The sequence below is a fragment of the Corapipo altera genome, unplaced genomic scaffold, assembly GCF_003945725.1.
Source record: "Corapipo altera isolate COAL_440 unplaced genomic scaffold, ASM394572v1 2, whole genome shotgun sequence".
NCBI classification, from domain to species: Eukaryota; Metazoa; Chordata; class Aves; order Passeriformes; family Pipridae; genus Corapipo; species Corapipo altera.
Window position 1 is genome coordinate 1,555,478 of NW_020884890.1, and position 20,100 is coordinate 1,575,577.

At 38.9% G+C, this 20,100-nt stretch overlaps 1 protein-coding gene and 1 long non-coding RNA gene across 32 annotated transcripts in view; both read right to left on the reverse strand.

Annotated features, from left to right (window-relative positions):
• Positions 1-20,100, reverse strand: part of DST (dystonin) — a 306,056-nt gene that overhangs the window by 240,543 nt on the left and 45,413 nt on the right. The gene's annotated exons all lie outside the window — the stretch shown is intronic.
• On the reverse strand, positions 1,384-15,734 carry LOC113947842. Its single transcript, XR_003527894.1, has 3 exons — positions 15,725-15,734; positions 5,149-5,154; positions 1,384-1,559 (listed from the first exon to the last, which is right to left on the reverse strand). It is a non-coding gene; the product is annotated as an uncharacterized LOC113947842 (long non-coding RNA).

Here is a 20,100-nt window from a genome sequence, read left to right on the forward strand (position 1 = left end):
CCTTCTCTTTTACCAATCTTAATGCTGTTCATCTATTAAATATGTCAAACGACCAAATAGTGGTTAAAAAAAATTCTTCCTAAAGTTTTACTTTGAGGGCAATTGCCAGCATCCAGTGTTATTTCAGTAGGGACTGACTTTGTGAAGAAAATAAGTAACATGATTTAAATGTACTTTTAAATAAATCCCTAAACCCTCTCATAACCATTAACTATTAGCACCTAATAGCACCTAATAACACTCACTGTCTCTCATTTTCTAGAAACAATAAAAAAACCCACTGTTCAACATCTTTCATGTAGAAAGCTGGGTGGCAGGGTTAATATTATTAGACTCTTAAGTTTTAATACAGTGGAAACCTGGCATGGGTCTCATACAGTTCAGGATGATGGAAGAGATGCTGAAATAGCCACAGAATGAGATTAATTCCATGTTCGGGAACCTGATCTGAGCCTCTTGAGCCATATGCAAGGTAGCAATGCCAGAATGCAATATGTGTTTCCACCAAGAAAATGGATTCAGCATATCAATAAATGAGAGAGAAGTAAAAATAACCAGCATCAACTTTTCCCTTCCAGGGATGAGAAACTGGAAAACACTGAGGGATTCTGTCTTGTTACATAGCTACTTTTAAGAGGCATCTCATTATAGAGCTTCCAGAACCAGAACTGGCATCAGGAAGCACATTGCTAGCAAAAGAAATCTTAAAGCTATGCAGCATGAATAACAGGGCCGTGTTCTCCCAGGCAGGTCAGCTTCCTGATTCATACTCCCTCAAACTTAACCCCCAGCCCCTGAGGTGTACTCTTCCAAAAAGTTCTTTTGGTTTTATTAGTATTTAAATTCTAATTCAAATCACCTAAATGATGACCTTAGGTAAAGGATGTAATTGGTAGCAGTTGAATATTGGTAGTTCTCACCACTAGTACAATACTGCTACTTCTCACTAAGCAGCCGGGTATTACAATGAGCACCTGCAATAGCTTCAAGTAGTCTTCCAACAGAATTATGTTTCTAAGGCTAAAATAAAAACACTAACAGGAAAAAAATGCAGGCCTCCATGATCACTACAGATGAAGACAAGCTATGAAATTGTAGTGGGTTTCTGTGGCTGGGTTTTGGTAGCGGGGGGGCTACCAGGGGGGCTTCTGTTAGAAGCTGCCAGAAGCTTCCCCTGTCCGATGGAGCCAATGCCGGCTGGCTCCAGGACGGGCTTCCTGCCACTGGCCAAGGCCGAGTCAATCAGAAGAGATAGTAACACCTCTGTGATAACATATTTAAGAACAGAAGGTTGTTGCACAGAAGAAATTCCAGCCAAGTAAGAGAGGAATGAGAACATGGGAACAAGGCAGACACCAAGGTCAGTGCAGAAGGAATGGCAGGAGGTACTCCAGGTGCTGGAGCTGAGGCCCCTGCAGCCCATGGTGCAGACCATGGTGGAGCAGCTGTGCCCCTGCAGCCCATGGAGGATCCCATGCTGGAGTAGGTGGATGCATGAAGCAGACTGTGACCCCATGGGAAGCCCAAGATGGAGCAGGGCCCTGCCGGAGACCTGCAGCCTGTTAGAGAGCAGAGCCCACACTGGAACAGGTTTTTCCCAGGTGGGACTTGTGGCCCCTGTGGGAGACCCACGTCAGTACAGTTCATTGGTGAAGGACTGCACCCCATGGAGGAGTGACCCACAGGACAGCAGGTTGGGAAGAACTGCTGCCTGAGGGATGGACTCACGCCGGAGGGGTCCATCATGGACTGTCTCCCATGGGAGGGATCCCATGGGAGCAGGGAAAGGACTCCTGAACAGCGGCAGAAACAACAACTGATCGTAATCCCCATTCCCCAGGAAAACACGGAAGGAGGGATGGGGGAAAGGTGTTTTTAAGACTCTTTTATTTCTCACTCTTTGGCTCTTATCTTGTTAGTAATAAACTTAAGTACCATCCCCACTTTGAGTCTGTTTTGCCCATGAAGGTAACCAGTAACTGACCTCTCACAGCTCTTATCTCTACTCATGAATCCTTAGCTGTTTTTTTTTTTTCTTCTCTCTCCTTTGCCCAGTTGCAGAGGGAGAGTGAGAGAGTGGGTACCTGGTATCCAGCCAGGGTCAACCCACTACAGAAATAAATTTCTTTTGTAAGAACTATAAAAATCAAAAGTTCAATATTTAGCATTAAGATGTGATTTTAACGTTATGCTTATCTTCAACAGAAGTTGACTCTTCCAGACAGCAGGTGAAGTGAAAAAATGGACTATCCCTGGAAGGTCAACTGATTCCGCATCTGTGAAAAGAGGGAGGAAGCCAGCTCCACCATCCAACAACATAAAGGTCCCCCAGCAGACCCCAGATATTTACCGTCAAGAACTGTTACCGCAACTTGACCAGCTGAACTCAACTTTCGTGCTGGATCATGAAGGAAAGAGAGCTACCCAAGTAGATATAATCTATATCACTTTTAATTTCTGCACTCTAAAACACAGCTGAAAGAGAACGTTAAGTCTACCCCATCTTTGTAGAATTAGGACGACGTTGCCTATTAGGACAATGTTAAGCCAAATTGAATGCTTAACTATCCTAAGTAGAGAATTAAAAATTTTCTCATGCTGGAAAACAATAGAAAGGATGGCAAAAGACCATTTTTTTCACCACACCAGAAGCACAAACTAAAAATTAAATACCTCATATCTATAAATCCTTTCCCCCCTTTGAGAAACTATGTGGGTTTTTTCTTTGTTAATTAGAAAAAATTACATCACCTGGTAAAAACTATATCCATTATAAAAAAGAACCTCTGATGACAATTTCTGCTCAGTACTACCCTAGCAGACTGATGTTACTGTTTATTCAGAACTGTGCAAGCATATTTAGTATGTGAAATTCATAAATGAAGTTAATACACAGGTCAAATTATAAGTATGTAGAAGTGCCAAAACACATTTTTCCTATTTACTGCACTTCAATGCTGGCTCACAGCGAGTTATTACTTTAACAGTGGGGTGCTTTTTTCTCCTTAATTTCCTGTTCAGAATGACTTGTAACTTACTTTCTCCAGCCAATTTGGTCTCCCTGATTCCTTCAAATAAACTAAAATATTACTGAAATAACAGTTACTTCACCAGTCATAAGATCACACTGCTCTTGCACCACAGCAATAGATACTAGACACTGCAAAAAAAATTTAAGATGTAGTACTATCATTAGATTAACAAGAGTAATCTATAAAACTAAAATGAAAAAAACAGAGCAAGCTTGTTTTGAACCTTTTGAAAGTATTATTCTGCCATGCAGCTTGTGTGGTTGCCACAAAACACAAGAAAACCTCTTTGCAAGGTCTTCATCCACAGTCCAACAGAAGCAAGAAGTCAAGGTTCATCTGGGACACACAGGTACCAAGGAAATGGAAAGGAAAAATGATAAAAAAAGAAATTGAAGTATAAAAAGACAAAGTCCACTGTAAGCCTAGGTAATCACCAGGTTTGGAACAAAAAAAGGATGACTATCACTGGTGGTTTTCTCTGTTAACCTTAGTTATTGTGCTTTGGCACAGTATGCAAATCAGTTGCAGAAGCATGAACATTCCAGTCTCCAGACCGATAGTAACAGGCTGCAAATGATTTCCCAGATGCAAGGAGAAAGATTTTTGTATCACATCTAGTCATACAGAGTGCTTTTTCCAAAGGTATGAGGTAGATCAGTTCTTCTTGCCAGGAAGCTCAGTCTAGCAGGCTCTGACTTTTCAAGCTCTCCTTTAGCCAACAGTAAGGCCAAAATAAATTTACCACATTTACCTGCCAGTTTCTGCCTTCCAATTTTCCTAGACCTTTCAGTAGCATACTGAAAATTCATTACTGCACACAGCGGAATGGGAAATTAGAACATCAGTGTCCTCTTTACCCAAAAATGCCTAGTCTCAATGCGCAGCAGGAGGTAGTGCCACTGTGCACTGGCACAACAGTGTAGTGTCTAATATTTAACTGGTCAAGTTCCAAAGTTGCTATTTCAACTCAAAATTATAGAAAATGCAAGTATACATGCACAAAATCTTTTCTTCTTTCCTCAAGCACAACCTGGGAAGTGTGGGGAACTGTTTAGAGGACCTTAAAAATAATGTCTTTCATGGACATGTTTGAATTCGGAAACATTTAATTCATTACTAATTAAACATTAAAGCATGTTTCTGTGAACATAAGCAAGAGGCTTTTCCTTGCTGAGAAGGAAAGGAAAAACAGTTATAGACAGAAAACAAACATCTCACACAGCAAAAGCTGTTTTACTGCAGTGCTGTCAAATCAACCACAAGGAAGCGACAGTGTGATCTTACCCTCCAATCTAGTTGCAAACAAGCCTGTTAATCGCTCATATCAGGCAAGGGGGCTACTGTGGTTACAAGAGGTAAAGGTGCTTACTACAGGACAAAAGAAAGCACTGGGGGAGGCCTGCAAGCTCTGTTGCCTCCATCTGAACAATTTCCACAATTTTTCAATTTTCTGGACTATTCCACCTTGAAAACATCTGACTCATTTTTTTCCACTTTTGAAAAGTCAACTCTTCTGTCAACTGTTACTATTCTCAAAGTACAAGTTTTAAAACTCTGGACTATCTGATGCTATTAGAATAGTTTTACTTTCAAACCATTTTAAGAAAATTTAAAAAAAAGACCACATCTTCTTGTAAATACTTTTAGCAGAATTACAGAATATAATCCAGGATTATCACAGCAAGATGAAATACAGACTAAATAGGTCAGCATGGTGCATGCACTCTCTTTGCTTTACCACATTCTTTATCTTTCAAAAAATAGCCAACAAAAATATTATTTTAAAGTTTTCCCATTTATTTTTCATCAGAAAAACAATAAAATCAAATTTTACTCTTTGGTGCCAGGTATCTGGCATATCACTAGGAAAAATCCACAATCAATAAAAAGTGTGGAACAATTCTCCTTTTATAAATCCAGATATTTACAAGGTCAAGTTTCAACTTCAAACAAGGAAAATCATAATAGATCTTTTTAGCAGGGATTATGGTTCAGTAATTGTTTTTTTCCCAGTATGAAGTAATTGCATCATAACGCTATTACTACAAAAACACGTAGGAGGTTCATGACTTAACAGCCTTAGAGAACTCACTACTAGAAAATGACACTCCTATACTTTGAACTTGAGATTATGTGCTCGTTTCACTAACGTTTCTTATCTTTTTTATTATTTATATCTGGTTTCTTCTCTGCTTATGGCATTTGAGGATTTTTTGTTTTTTATAAAAAGATAATTTCTTTTAGGAAAATCATATGCAACTTTGGAGTTAATGACCATGAAATGCAAGTGAAATAATTTAAGTAAACAATAATGAGCATCCATTGTCCAGTCTTGTGTTATACACGGAAAGGGATTTTAACCACTAATTTATGCATCTGAAACATTCTGCCATGGGACCCCATCCGAACAAAATTTTGTTAGTGAAGAATATTAAAGGTCCTGGTAATTTTTTGCTCTGACAGCTAATGGATGCTTATTATAAGAAGTGAATTCAGCAAGCCTCTTATCTTGCTCAGTCATACAACTATGGAAGGTCAAGTCTTGTTCCTGGGCCCATCAATCTCTAACTGGATCTTCAAATTCCCTGGGTTGCTTCAGGAAATTAATCTGCAATATCACCTAACCTTTACCAACTCCTCATATTTTATTTGTGCCTATTAGATTTTCTCGAGTTAATTTTACATCTCAGAAACGTGTAAATGGAAGCAACACATATTATGAAACTGGATTAAAAAGATAATATGGTAAACACTTGAGTGCAAAAAATTGGAAATTCTGTTACAATAGAGATGTCTAAAGTAAGAAAGCACAGTTCTAAATTGTAATTAGCAAGAAGCAACCAGGAGTGATTTAGAGAAGCTGGAACTTCCTTCAGCACTGGACCACAAGCCCTGAGGAACTTGGGGAAATAATTGTTGTCTACTTGCCTCGTCCAACACCAAGCCTCCACTCAGACCATGTAAACATTTTTATATTTGGGTGATAAAATGCATAACCTTTTAATCCTAAAGTATGTATGAAGTCAGATTACCTACCAGGTAAGAATCAAAAATCATGTCGAGGTTACCAGGTTTTCCTGTTTCCTTCTGGTAACCCATTCCAATCATTCTGACCTTGCACACCTTTTTATTCCCATTAGGGGAACTGAACAGTACTGAACTGTGTTGATGTATTTTGGAAATCACTCAGAATAAAAGTTAACATCAAACACAAAGAAACATTCACCCCATTGTTCCTCCGTATTTATCACAGTGCTTAAGGAAAATTCAAGGCATATGGAAAGTACAGTGGTTAATGAAACTGATGTTATTATTAGCCTAACAGAAGGAGACTTCAGCATGGAGTGCTAGTGACTTACAAGTACATTTTACTATTTACATCAGTCATGTTTTCTTCTGCTTCAAAGTCACCTCTTTTAAAGATTATTAAAAGCTGAAATTCTCAGGGCTCTTAATTCTATGTTCTGCAGAAGCACAGGTCCCTCTATGAAGGGGTACAAGCACTCCCTCACAAGCAAAACAAATCTGGAGCTCTTAGTGATACTGTAAATGCGCAAGTGGAAAATCCTAAACATACAACTCCTTCCACTGGAAACAGAAGAAATTTTTAATAGCCAGAAATTTTCTTACTGTTGGGGAAAATATAAGTTTGGCTACTGAATAACTTTCTCTTGCTTCAAGATGGAAAAATCTAGTATTTCTGGAGGTCAACTGATGCATGAGTTTTCCTACAAAGCACAGTTCTTCTACTGCTAAGGTATAATCGCAAAAATGAAAACACATAAAAATTGCAACTCCAATCAGACTCAAGTTCTTTTGTCTCCATCTTACAGTTCTCAGAGAAACTAGGTCTAACATTGCATTTTTGGTTTGTTTTTTTGTGGGTTTTTTTACGATTGCCTTACAACATTTAGAAGAGCCAAAAAAATTTATTTTTTTTAAGGGGGAAAATGTCAGTCATACAATTTCTGCAACCACATCCTACATTTCCTGCATTCGACACCACAGTGGACGATGCTTTATTAACCAAAGAACAGGCTAGATCCCACCAGCAGTAACTCTTGCGCAAGTGTTGTGACTTTAGAGTGGTTGCACTGAAGACAAAAATTAAAACTTGCAGAAGTTAGTCCTTATCCACACTTTTATTTTAAAGGTAATTGATCAAAACCAAGGGTAGGGTAATGATGGATTTCCAAGTACTTGTTAGCATTCTGAAAGAATAATTGGCCATAACAAGGTAAGCTGTAACATTCAGAATTGCCATTGATACTTTATAAAGCTTTTTAACCACATGAAATGCAAGACTTAAAAACCTTTAGAAATATGATGCCTTCTCATGTAAAAGAAAATGTGAGCAAAAACGCAATTAAGAATCTTTATCAGCCTATAGAGAGATGTCACTCGAAGATTAGTGGCATAATTAACAATTCAAGGTGTTCTGCTACTTTTCTCCCACATATATGAGCCACAATCAAAAATTTTCTTGTGATAGTTTTAATAAAGGGTCAGTATTCACAGTCATAGGCAGATTTGTTTCTCAGGAAGGAAGCAAAAGCATTTCTGCCTAGGTTAGCAGAGAAATATCATCAGGTTTTCATGGTTGGAGCTTTACATATTGGAGACTTGTTTCTTCATATTATGTTTCTAAAATAAATACCCTGATGGTCTTCAAACATCAGCTGCTTCCTGAGCTCAAAATTCACCATCACCACCTACTTCTACAGTCCTCCTCTAAGTTCATCATCCTAATGAAATAAGCTTCACAGACATCTGGCCTTAAATATCCTTACTGAAACACAATCATGCTCTCATGTTAACTCAAAAATAGCACGTGAGATCACTTCCTCAAAATAAAGGTTTTGCTCTCCCACAGTTACCAGCAGACTGATATCAAGTGTTGTTCAACAGCCATTTCAAGGCTGAATCCACTGGTTCTAAACAGGAAATAAACCCTAAAAGTTAGGCAGCACATCGTCTGCAAGTGGGCTTTGCAAAAACATAAAATAAAAGTTTCCTGATTTTCCTCTCTACCAATATCATTGTATTTGTCTCCATCATGTTACACCATATTAGTCACCACCATTCTTAGATTTTCAGTGAAGGAGGTCTCAGGTCATCTGCTGGTGACCCCTCAGATGATTTCACTGGTTTTTAGGCTACATCTAAGTGATGATCTTCAAGTGATGACTGAATTTAGATACCTCATTACAGCAGTGATCTGTTCAGCTCCCAGTGTGGGAGAGTGCTTTATTTGAGAAACTTCTGCATTCCTTTTCACAGCTTTATTTCTCACATGAAAAGATTTCCATATAACACGGCTATTTACTTGCTCTTTAAAAAAACCCTAGATAAATAAAAATAATTATGCTCAACTAATTTTCACATTTTGCCTACAAACTTCTATTAACCCTATGCAGTGACCATTTCAATCATGCGACGTAATTGTAACTCCAACATGGGAGAAAAAAAATAATGTTCTTGTCTTTGTGACTTAAGAGTTGTTTCCTTTCAACTAAAGACATCATCCTCTTCTAGAAGTGTCTGTAAAGTGCTTTATTATGAGTATCATATCAGCAATCAACACTGCATTGAATGAGGTCTTGTCTTCTGGGGCTAGGTGGTCACATGCTTTCAGAGTGTTTTGCTTTAAAAAGATATTTAATTGATCAATGAACACATTCCTCATACTTCAAAAGGTTAACCTAATCCACAAAATGCAGTGGCAGTATAAAAGAAACGACTGACTTTCGTAAAGTAACCACTGCCTTTGATCTTATCTGCTACAAATTCAGTTACCCCACATCACTTCTGGAGAGCCTGTTTTGTGCTGCTGGGAACAGGAACAAGATATCCATGTCAGCATTTCAAGTAGGAGGTGATCTGTTCAACTTGGCTCCCACAAGCATTTGATGCTATTTCAGATTACAGAAAAGTATTAAGGAAAAGAAAAAGTAAATGCTGATTAAGAAATAAAGTAAGTATGTACAAACTTGGTATATATTACTTAAAGTTTTCTCTTTCTAGTCTGCCATATTTCCAGTACAGTTTCTTAAATAGTTCTATTATTTTACTGCTTCTGCTACATACAGCTCTACAAGCATAATGAATATGCCACAGTAAAAATAAAGTTTTGCAGCATATCATGATATTCTTAGCCTGGATCTGTGTATTTACTACAGCTTTTAGATCTTTTTCTGCTCTTTTGGTCTTTTAAATGCATTCTAGTTTGCTGAAAAAGCAATAATTTTATCTACTGTTTGCATTTTCATTTTCTGTTCATTTTGTTACATCTTTACATTACACAAACAGTGTTGGCAATTCCATGTAATTGTGAGGTTCAGCTGACTTGAAGAGGAGGAGTATAAAAATTTTCCTAAAGCCAGTAAATCAGCCAGCAGCATCTAGAACTGGAGAATCAGATGTTTCTGAAACTGTTCAGAATTCAAATCCTGCAGCTCAAAACATGTGTGCCATCATATTATACATTTTTTGATATACTGATATACAATATGCTCTTTGGTCATTCTTTTTCCCCTTGCCTCTATCAACAGAGTTAACAGAAGCAGAAATTAGTGCTAACTCTAATTAACACCCTTATGCATCAAAATCTTTTTTTCTAGGAGGCTGATGCTTACTATTCAACTTGTCTAATCTGTCAGAGGATACAATGCAAACCAGTGCAACTCATTAGCTCATATCACAGTGAAAACAATGACTGGGCAGTAATTCAATGTCACTCTCCATCTTGTGTATTATTATTGACAGTGTTCTCCCCTGAGCTAGGCTAACTTGCCAAAGGGCATTGTGAGCAATTTAGGTTTTCAGGAAAGATATAATGGAGGAAAAATGTATTTATCTGGCTTAAGATAAATTAAATGTTGCCAAATGAGTGAGTATGAACATAAAATTAGGCATCCAGGGTGAAGTGAATATAAAGAGAATCTCTGTATCCTACAGCTTAATTAGACAAATATGTTACAAAGTACTATATCATATACCAGTTGCAAAGCAATGGCACCAAACAAGTATAAGTTTTTGGGAAGGGAGACAAAGGAAATGTGCATGAAATAGTTATTATGAACATCTAAAATAAGAAAAAGAAATGTCAGCCATCAGGCCAAGTACATATACCTCGCAATTCAAGGTACACTAAGCACATACAAAACCAACCACCATGGTATAGGGAGCTTGTATTAACATATAAACTGCATTTAAATAAATAAATAAATCCGAACACAAGAGGATCCCTTCTAGATTTTGTTTCAGCTATGCCAAGTGACAACACATTTGTAATATGCACAGTCTTCTGGCTGCACTTCCGCAGGAGTAGGTCAGTCAAAAAATAGATCTTTTATCCATCCACTGTGTTACTTTACCAAGTAGAAAGAAATTCCAGCGTACTGTGTGTTCATCTCTGGACCCGATGCACTATATGTGCACAGTGAGGCAGCACACAGATTCCCTAAAGATACCAGCCATGGCAGATGGACCACGAAGCACTGACTCACACCACTTCTGCAGTTAAAAACAAACCTGTACAAAACTCTCCACACGTACTTCTTTCCGCAGAGTTCAAAACAATTTATGTGGCACTTGGCCACATCATAAAACCACATCAAAAGCTGGAGCATCCCACCAGGAGAGTGTGAGGTGGTGAGCAGGGCCCTGCAGAGAGCAAGAGACATTTCAGGGATGTCCATGCTTCCTAGCATTCAACAGAATCCAAAGCAAATTCCCACATCTTTTTGGAAAGGTCACAATCCCTCAGGCTTGGTGGCTGAAAACACTTATGGGCTACCACAGGATTTCCAATAGGTTGTCAAAATTTTGTTGATGATTGACAATCATTTGCATGTCACATTCCATGTCCATGCATAGCAGAGAGTGACTGGCAATTCCCAAGTAGCAGTGACAGGCTAGGTGATTTATTACCTTTTTTTTTTTCTAGTTGCCAAATTAGTCTTTTTTCCAAACTATAAATGCCATTTTGATATTTTAGAAATGTTTTTTAAGGAAAAAGAAAAATCCTTTTTCCATAAACTAATCAAGTGAATATTTGGAATACGTATGGTCACTACATTTTAAAAGATGACAATTTAATGCTGCACACCTACAGCACATGTCTGCGTGTACACAAGCACACAAATAAGTGCTCTCTGAAGAACTTCTAAAGAAGCCTTAAATCAGTTATTCTGCTTTAAGGAGATAAGTTACTTTTAGAAAAAAATAATTATCCTAAATTTTGAGAAAACAAAATTAATTTCTTCCATACAAAGAAGGATTCAAAAATCTCCTTCCATACAAATTGATGGTGTTTTTAGAAGTATCTTCTTCATATTACACAAACTCCTATTCTGAACAGACATTGAGGAATATAACCCTCTATCAACATAACCAAGCAAAATTAGTTTTGCACTTTTCATAGTCAACTCTGCCAAAGGCTACAGGACAGACCATAGCAGCACCATACAATTCATAACCATTTCACATTCTTCCAAGTTTTTACTACAACAGAATTCTGCAAATACTGATCATATGTAAGGCTTCAATGCTAACTATTGTAGATTTTTAATTATTCGCTTTTCTCTTCTTAGCTAGTAGCTGCATTTCCACTGCACTTAAGCCAACTCCAGCATGGACTTGACATATTTCAACATTCAAGGAACTTTTCTATTACCAAAAATATCAAAATCTTACCAAAAATATATGCAAATATTAGTGCATATTCCTTGCCCATCAGACCTAAGAAGAAAGCAAGCACCTTTGTTGTAACCTACACTTCATAAACTTCGCTAGTTTCTCAGCAAAGTAGCCAACTTCTCAATGCTCATATATAACTTTCTTGACCATTTAAGCACTGTTTGGTGCATGTAGTAGTAGCACCAAACCTTACATTTATATCTTTTTTCATGTTTCAACCCTTCCTGAAATGTCTTTGGTCTAAGTTTGCTTATCTTATGCAATGAAATACTCACTTGTAAAATATCCATTTAAAACACAAATTTAATTCATACTTGCAAAACAACAACTTATAAAGAGGTCAGGAAAAGCATCAAAGCTTCTTATTCAAGCTGATGGAATACTTGCTCAAACAAATAAAAATCATAACAAATTAAATTACACTTATTAACTTGGAAAATTTCCTTATACATTCATATTCAGAATAAAAAGTTTTTGCTCTAAATCTTCATGTACCATTTTTCCAATCTTACTGCCATGAATTCTCCTTAAAATAGGACATCAGAATTTAGATTGCTTAACTATTGTGACTAGACGCCAACTGTGACACTTATACCCTAGTAATTATAAAAAACTAAACTTGTAACATTTTTTTAGGACAGTTTTCAGACTACCTCCATCCAAGCAAATTAAACACCAGCCTGGTGTTCCTGGGCAATGGAATTAAATCCCTGAATTCTAGTAAGTTTTTGACAGAGATAGCCCTAGCTTGCTTTCAGCTCGTGCCAGCTGCCCATCTCCCAGACTATTCTCAGGCACAGTTCAGGGTGAGCATGGGTCATGCACCATTCCCAACAGAGCTTGGCTGCAGCCCAATCTGGGGAAAAAGAAAATTTCAGAGCATGGATGAAGGGTCTTCCATAGCAGTTGGCATCAGTGTCACAGAACTGTCCTGATCACACTAATTTACTAGCACTGATGTAACCCAAAACAAGTAACTTTTGCCTCAACTTTTTAACCCAGGTTTCAAAGTACCACAGTGACTGTCCTGAACTCCTTACCTTTAATCCTCGCAAACATCAATCATGTTGTCTGCTGCATTCTGGAAAAGGAAATGCCTTCCCAAGACAAGTGGGGTACTGTGAGGCCAGGCAACAAAGGGACACAGAGCATATCAAATATGTCACAGTTACTCCGAGGCAAATGTCAGATGTGCCTAGAAGCACAGTGCTTGTTAAAAGAAGAGTTAGTTACATCCCATTTCACCACTAAGCATGAGCAGACACACGAGGTAGATAATACAAATTGGCTCACACACTGTAATCTCTCGTTTTATCTTAGTCTAGAGCAACTCGTCCCTTTTTGCAACACCACAGAGAAGTCACAGTCCTTTCAGATGCACACAGGCAGTGCATAAACCCATGATGCTTGTGAGGCTGGGTATTTCTGAGCAGCAGAAATGATCACATGCCCTGTGCCTTACTAGACTATTGCGTACAAAACTCTCATACTCTGTTGCAAGTGAGCCAATGCAATTCTCACTGCACGACTGGTCAACACCATCCTCTCCATGATAGACGTGGAAGAGCCATTTCAGCTGTACTGGACAAGTAGCAGCTGAAACATTGCTCTCCTGAACTCAACATCCGATCCAGCAGTTCAGCCCAAAGCGTTTTGAATGTATTGCTGAGCTCTTTAGAGTCTACGCCACATTGCTACTGCACTAACTCCATTTCTCACCTATCTTTGAAAGTGCAGCAACCGGTCTCCTGGAGTGAGCCCTGATATTCAGCTGGAAGAAAATGTTACCCGACAGCTGGCATCTTGGCAAGATTAACTAGGTTATGCACTTTAATATCATCTGTGAAGACACAGCTGTGCCTTCTTAACTTCCACATACCAAAACAAACAGGGGAGGCAAAAATCAGTAGAAGAAAATCAAAATCTTGGGAACATTAAACCTGTTTTTATTTCTTCCATACTAAATATGGTTCTAAAAAGAAGGGAAGTTTTAGATGAAATTTCATCATTCAGAAATAAACCACAGGAATTTCATGGTCCTGGTGAAATGTTGTTGCTTGGAGACTCAGGTAGAAATTTGTTACTGAAGTAAGAACTACCAAAAATAACTCAAGTGATATTTCATTTGGCATAAGGTCATGAAGGCAACATTCAGAGACATGTGAGGGGAGATTCATAAATTTCAAAGTCACGAGATCCCAAGATGACCTCACAGCAATTGGCTTTTTGATAGTTAGGAGAAGTTTTAGCATAACGAGATAAGGACAAGATGCAGAAAAACGCATCACTGGGTGGCAAGCTGAAATGTACTTTAAAAAAATTGCTTTTAACAAAACAAATGGTCAAGGACTGCCAGTAATGAAGTCGAAAAAAGACTGTTGAAGACCCTGCAAGAATCTCTTCATAGTATCATAGTATCATAGTATAGATTGGGTTGGAAAAGACCTCCAAGATCATCAAGTCCAACCCCTGATCCAACTCCAATTACTATATCATGGCACTAAGGGCCACGTCCAATCTCTTTTTAAAAACCTCCAGGGATGGTGAATCCACCACCTCTCTGGGTAGGCCGTTCCAATGCCTGATAACCCTCTCTGTAAAGAATTTCTTCCTAACATCTAACCTAAACCTCCCCTGGCAGAGCTTGAGCCCATGTCCCCTTGTCCTATTGTTGGTTGCCTGGGAGAAGAGACCAACCCCCACCTGGCTATAACCTCCCTTCAGGTAGTTGAAGAGAGTGATGAGGTCGCCTCTAAGCCTTCTCTTCTCCAGACTGAACAACCCCAGCTCTCTCAGCCTCTCCTCATAGGACTTGTGCTCCAGTCCCTTCACCAGCCTCGTTGCTCTTCTTTGGACCCGCTCCAGCACCTCAATATCCTTCCTGAACTGAGGGGCCCAGAGCTGAACACAATACTCAAGGTGTGGCCTCACCAATGCAGAGTACAGGGGAAGGATCACTTCCCTGCTCCTGCTGGCCACACTGTTCTTGATGCAGGCCAGGATGCCATTGGCCTTCTTGGCCACCTGAGCACACTGCTGGCTCATGTTCAGCCTCCTGTCGATCAGCACCCCCAGGTCCCTTTCCGCCTGGCTGCTCTCTAGCCACTCTGTGCCCAGCCTATAGCGCTGCAGGGGGTTGTTGTGGCCAAAGTGCAGGACCCAGCACTTGGCCTTGTTGAACTTCATTCCATTGGAGTCAGCCCATCTCTCCAGTCTATCCAGATCCCTCTGCAGAGCCCTCCTGCCTTCCGGCAGGTCGACACTCCCTCCCAATTTGGTGTCATCAGCAAATTTGCTGATGATGGACTCAATCCCCTCATCTAAATCATCGATAAAGATGTTAAAAAGGACTGGGCCCAGCACTGACCCCTGGGGAACACCACTGGTGACCGGTCGCCAATTGGATGCAGCTCCGTTCACCAGCACTCTCTGGGCCCGGCCCTTGAGCCAGTTCCTGACCCAGCACAGAGTGCCCCTGTCCAAGCCCTCTTCCATACTTCAACACACACTTGAATCTCATCTATCAGATAAACATCCTGGGCCTACACACAGCAGTCCCTCTCTGAGTACTTAACGAGCCACAACCTAACACATTTGCTGCAGCTGTTGCTGCAGGTAGTCCAGGGCTGGTTGGGGTACTTCCTACGTTACAGTGAGACACCAGATCACAACAGGCAAGGAAGCACATTGGTATCCACAGGGATGGAATAAAAACATCTTCTGTCCACCTGAACAACTCGAACTTTGCCCTTTGGAGCAATATAGGATGCTGCAAAACAACCTTGGCTCCCTCCTTTAAGGAACAATGTAACAATGTTAGAAATAAGCACCCTACCCAGAGGGAAGTAAAATTGTATGGGGGAAGGGGGGAGGAATGAGTGATGTAGTATATACAAATAGATTCAGCAGCAAGATGTTTATTAGTCCCTGCTGAAGGGAAGCCAGCAACAGCACTACTGGCGACTCCAAAGCCTTCACAGTTGTCTTAATACTGGGCACATTTCAAAACACCTGGAGGATGTGAATTGGCTACTAACCCCAGGCCGGCCCTGCTCAGAGGTTGTGGGGTTGCCCCCTGGGGGCAGGGTGTCTTCTGGCCTAATTATCACACTGGGCTGCCAGTCCCTTATAGAGCAGCCTGCATTCGCTGCTCCCCAAGTTCCTCAGAGTTTCCATACTCTTACCCAGACAGCACAGTAGAAGGTATTATGGAGAAGGGAAATCACTGATATATTCCAAATCCTCACTGCTGTTTTATAAAAACTGCTCCAGCTGCCTGCCAGTCTGATTCTGCTGGAATTTTCATAGTTTCCTATCACAGATCTCTGTTCTCAACAAAGTGAAGGACATTATCAGTGCTTTCAGTGAAGACATCTACATCCTCGAATGGCCGTGTCATAACCTCTCTTGGTATTCTTGCTGTTGACAACTCTACATTTTATATGGGTTGTCACTGTGGAATATGTTAGTGAAATTTCTTTGGCTCTGGTACCTCAGGAAAGTGTTGCCATACACAGAGTACAGCTCAGTGTTTCATCCTATCCTTTGAATTTTTTATGAATATAAAAACCATCAATGAATAAAAAGCAATGATGGCTTTATAGAGGCACAGATCAGAACCTACACTTTCCTCTCCTGCACACCAACCTATAACTTTCTTTCCTTTCAGCCTTTTTACTCCTACATGCTTACCCAGTAATTCAGTTTTAAAAGAAAAATATTATATTCCTACCCAAATACCAAAAAAAACTCATGTCATTCTGGGTTGCAGATAATCAAAACTCTTCAAGCTCAAAGAGGCCTAAAATTACATCTAATTCTCAGATACTCAAATCACTGTTATTCTTATGCAAATTAACACAGAATCAGGATTCAGGTTTGGATTAGCTTTCCCTGGTTTGTAAACCAAAGCCAACATTCAGGCAGTTTGCTATTTGACTTTCAGCATATGGTGAACCCTAGGCAGAGGACAAGAGCATCATCTCTGAGAATGCGATTTGTGAGAAGACACAGATACACTAATACTCCTCACAGTTCAGATGCATAAAGAAGTTGGCAGTGGTGGAAAGCAGCTAACTTGGACCACAGTATGACACATCCCAACTTAGGATTTAGGACTGGATTTTGTCCTTTGTCTTCTACATGGTTTTGTTGCATATGCCCATACCGCTAAACATCACTGAGTTTGCTTTAAGGCTTTAGTACTTCTCAGACTTCATTTCTTGGTTGCACCAGACAAAGGAGCTTTCTGTGCACTGGGTGGTCCGAGGGGTGGGTATCAAATCACCATAACAACACACTGCAGAGCATTTCTTTCAAGAATCATAGTATTTTCTAAACATTAACTAATTATTTTTCCAACTAGCAATATATATGCATGAAGCATGAGCCTCTCCTAGCTCCTAAGAGAGATCTTCCACCCCCCTAGTGTCTTGTTAAAGTCACTTCTCAGAACCTTTTAAGTTGTGCAATGAACTTATTCGATGGCTATTCCTTCTCCGTCACAGGATTGTTAGGCTGAAGTAATTAAGCACTGCTAATGATTATAATAAAAGCCATTATCTTCAAGTACACATTTGATCTTCCTGTTAAGTCATCATGTAAAGGCAGCACATTTATCTCAATTTTTCACTTTCCCTCCAAGACTTTACATACTCTATATTCTCTAAATGTTTTTCTGAGATCTACACTACTGATGTTACATTTTAGTCCAATCAGAAATAGAGGGGGGGCGGGGGGGGCAGGACCAAACAATAAAAAACAAGAGGGGCCCCACAGTGCTGGGCTACGGGGAGCTGGAAACCAACCCTGCTGCAGCATCAGTAGGAGGTTCATTCCCAGGAGGCTGATGTAGGGTCCCGACTGTGAGATGGTGGGGGAGCCCATCAGGGTGGGCTGGGACAGTCAAGCCCATTACCACCCTGAGGGCCCAGACAAAACCAATACTAACAGCAACCGTGATACCAATTTAAACATAAAAATAGCTTTAGCCTGATGTCAAAAGCAAAAGGGCCCCAATGTATGCGATAAAACACTCTGCTTGCAGATAAAACTGTTGTCATACTAAAAATATCAGCAGCAACTGACACACAAAAATTCCTGTTTACAAACTCACAGGGAGAGTCAAATCATGAAAGATGCCACTCTTCACAAAGCAGCCAACACTGCCCATCAGGAAACATTCAGCATGGGCAAGACAATCAGGAGAAGAGGAAAATATAAATATGTAATTACCGAAGTTAATAAAAATGTCATTAGAGCCTTTGAAATCAGAAAGAAATTATACTGCTAATTTTAAAAGATTAAATCTTGAAATCATGATTCAGTTTTTGTTTTGTTTAGTTGCCTCAAGACATAATTTAACAAGACACTTATCTGCATGGTTACTGAATGTACTGTCAGTATTTTGGACAATAATATCACTAGTATTTAATAACAAGGATGACACTCCTTATGACATCTTCAAGTCTTAGAAAAATGTTAAAAGATCAATATGTGGCTACCAAACAGCGGAAAATCTTACTGCAGTTAAGATTTCAAGTGTCGGAAGTGATGTTGGATTTCAAATGGCCAACAGTAGTATCTTTAAATTACTTATATTAAAAATAACCCTGTTTTATAGTTATAAAACAGTAAAGCATAACAGGTAAGTGACACAGAAACAGGAGTAACCGAAATCAAAGTAACATTGCCCAAATACATATCTTAACAGGATAAAACAAGAAAACATTGGGGTACTAAGGGAAATTTTTGCTTTACAATACACACGTGCTCCTATTTTTCTAAAACTTTCCCATCCTATACATGTACCATAAACATGATTAGAAGATGGAGGGAAGTTATAAAGTAATTTTTAAAAAATGATAGAGAGTGCAGTGTTGATTCCTTTTCACATGAACATTAGGGAGTATAATTTACTTTGGTAGCAGAAGGCTAGTAATCTAAATGTCCATTGCTAACAAGTAAACAGACAGTAGACAGTGCTACAGAAGTTTGCTGTGGCAGAAACTTTTCCTCAGTGAGACAGAAGCCCTAACCAGACAATGGCAGGAAAAAGCAGAGTAACAAATAAAGCAGGAGACGTAGTACCTATCAAAAAGAAAGGAGAATTTTTTTACAAAATCAGACGACAACACACATGTTCATGGATGATCAGAATCAGAGAGGCAGTGAGACTAGACAAGCCACGGCAATGGCTAAGTATCTGAATGAACTCTTTACTGAGAAATTACCTAGTCTTTAAGATGACAATTTGTTTTTCCTCTCACCACAGCCTCCTTTACGGAAAAATTACCAAAGTTCCACCACAGGAAGGAATCTCAAAGAATAGGTGATGTAGCCTCACAGGAAACCTAAACATATCCACCTACAAGCATTACCAACTACCATCAACTTAATACAAATTCAGAAAGAACTTAAGGTGTCAGAGAAAAAAACCGCTTACAAAAACTTAGACTAAAATACATCACTGTTCTCCAAATTATTTGTAAGAAATAAATGAAGAAACTTGAGAAATTATTGATATAACTCTGATCGGTTCCAACCAAGAGTAACTGGAAAGCATAAATTAAAACAAAATAACCAAACCTAAAAAACTGGGAAAAGTACTGACAATATAATGCCAAATTCCCATAATTTCTGTCATGATAAACCAAATTCCTCCATAATTGTTTGACATCCTCCGAGTTAAAGAAAAATCTGAGGTGTGTGTATGGGTATATATACACATATATGTACTAACATACACATATATGTTTACATATATATTATATATATGTGTAAATACAGGGAAATTTGACACATTTCCCAAAGCTTACTAAAACCAACCAGGATACAGTACACAATAGTACTGTAGCCTGAAAAATTACTTGAAGAATTCTGGCTGCCTTCCAATAAGAAGAATGGTGTGGTTTTCCAGAAGTCAACAATGCATTCTACATTTATCACAGATTTGGAAAAGGCAGTAAACACAAAAACTCGATTTTGTCTGATAATATAAATGTGTTCAGATTGGGAGAACTCCAAAATTTTAAGACTCATAAACTAATTTATTGAAACTAGAAAGACTATTAGACAATGACAAGATATGAAATATAATTTAAACAAAAAGTAAAAAAATACTGGTAATGAAAAACAAGAAGATAAGCATCTCTGAACTACCAAGACCATCAGTGGAAAACTGTCTGCTAACTGCCCAAAGATCAATAAATCTTATACTTGGTATTCAAGAACTACCTAAAAGAAAAAAAAAATCAAAGGGAATTCTTAAATACATATCAAAGACATACTACTTAAAATAGTAATGCAACAAAAGTACTACATACAACCACACATCATAAAGAACATCAATAGTAAGAGGACTGAAGTG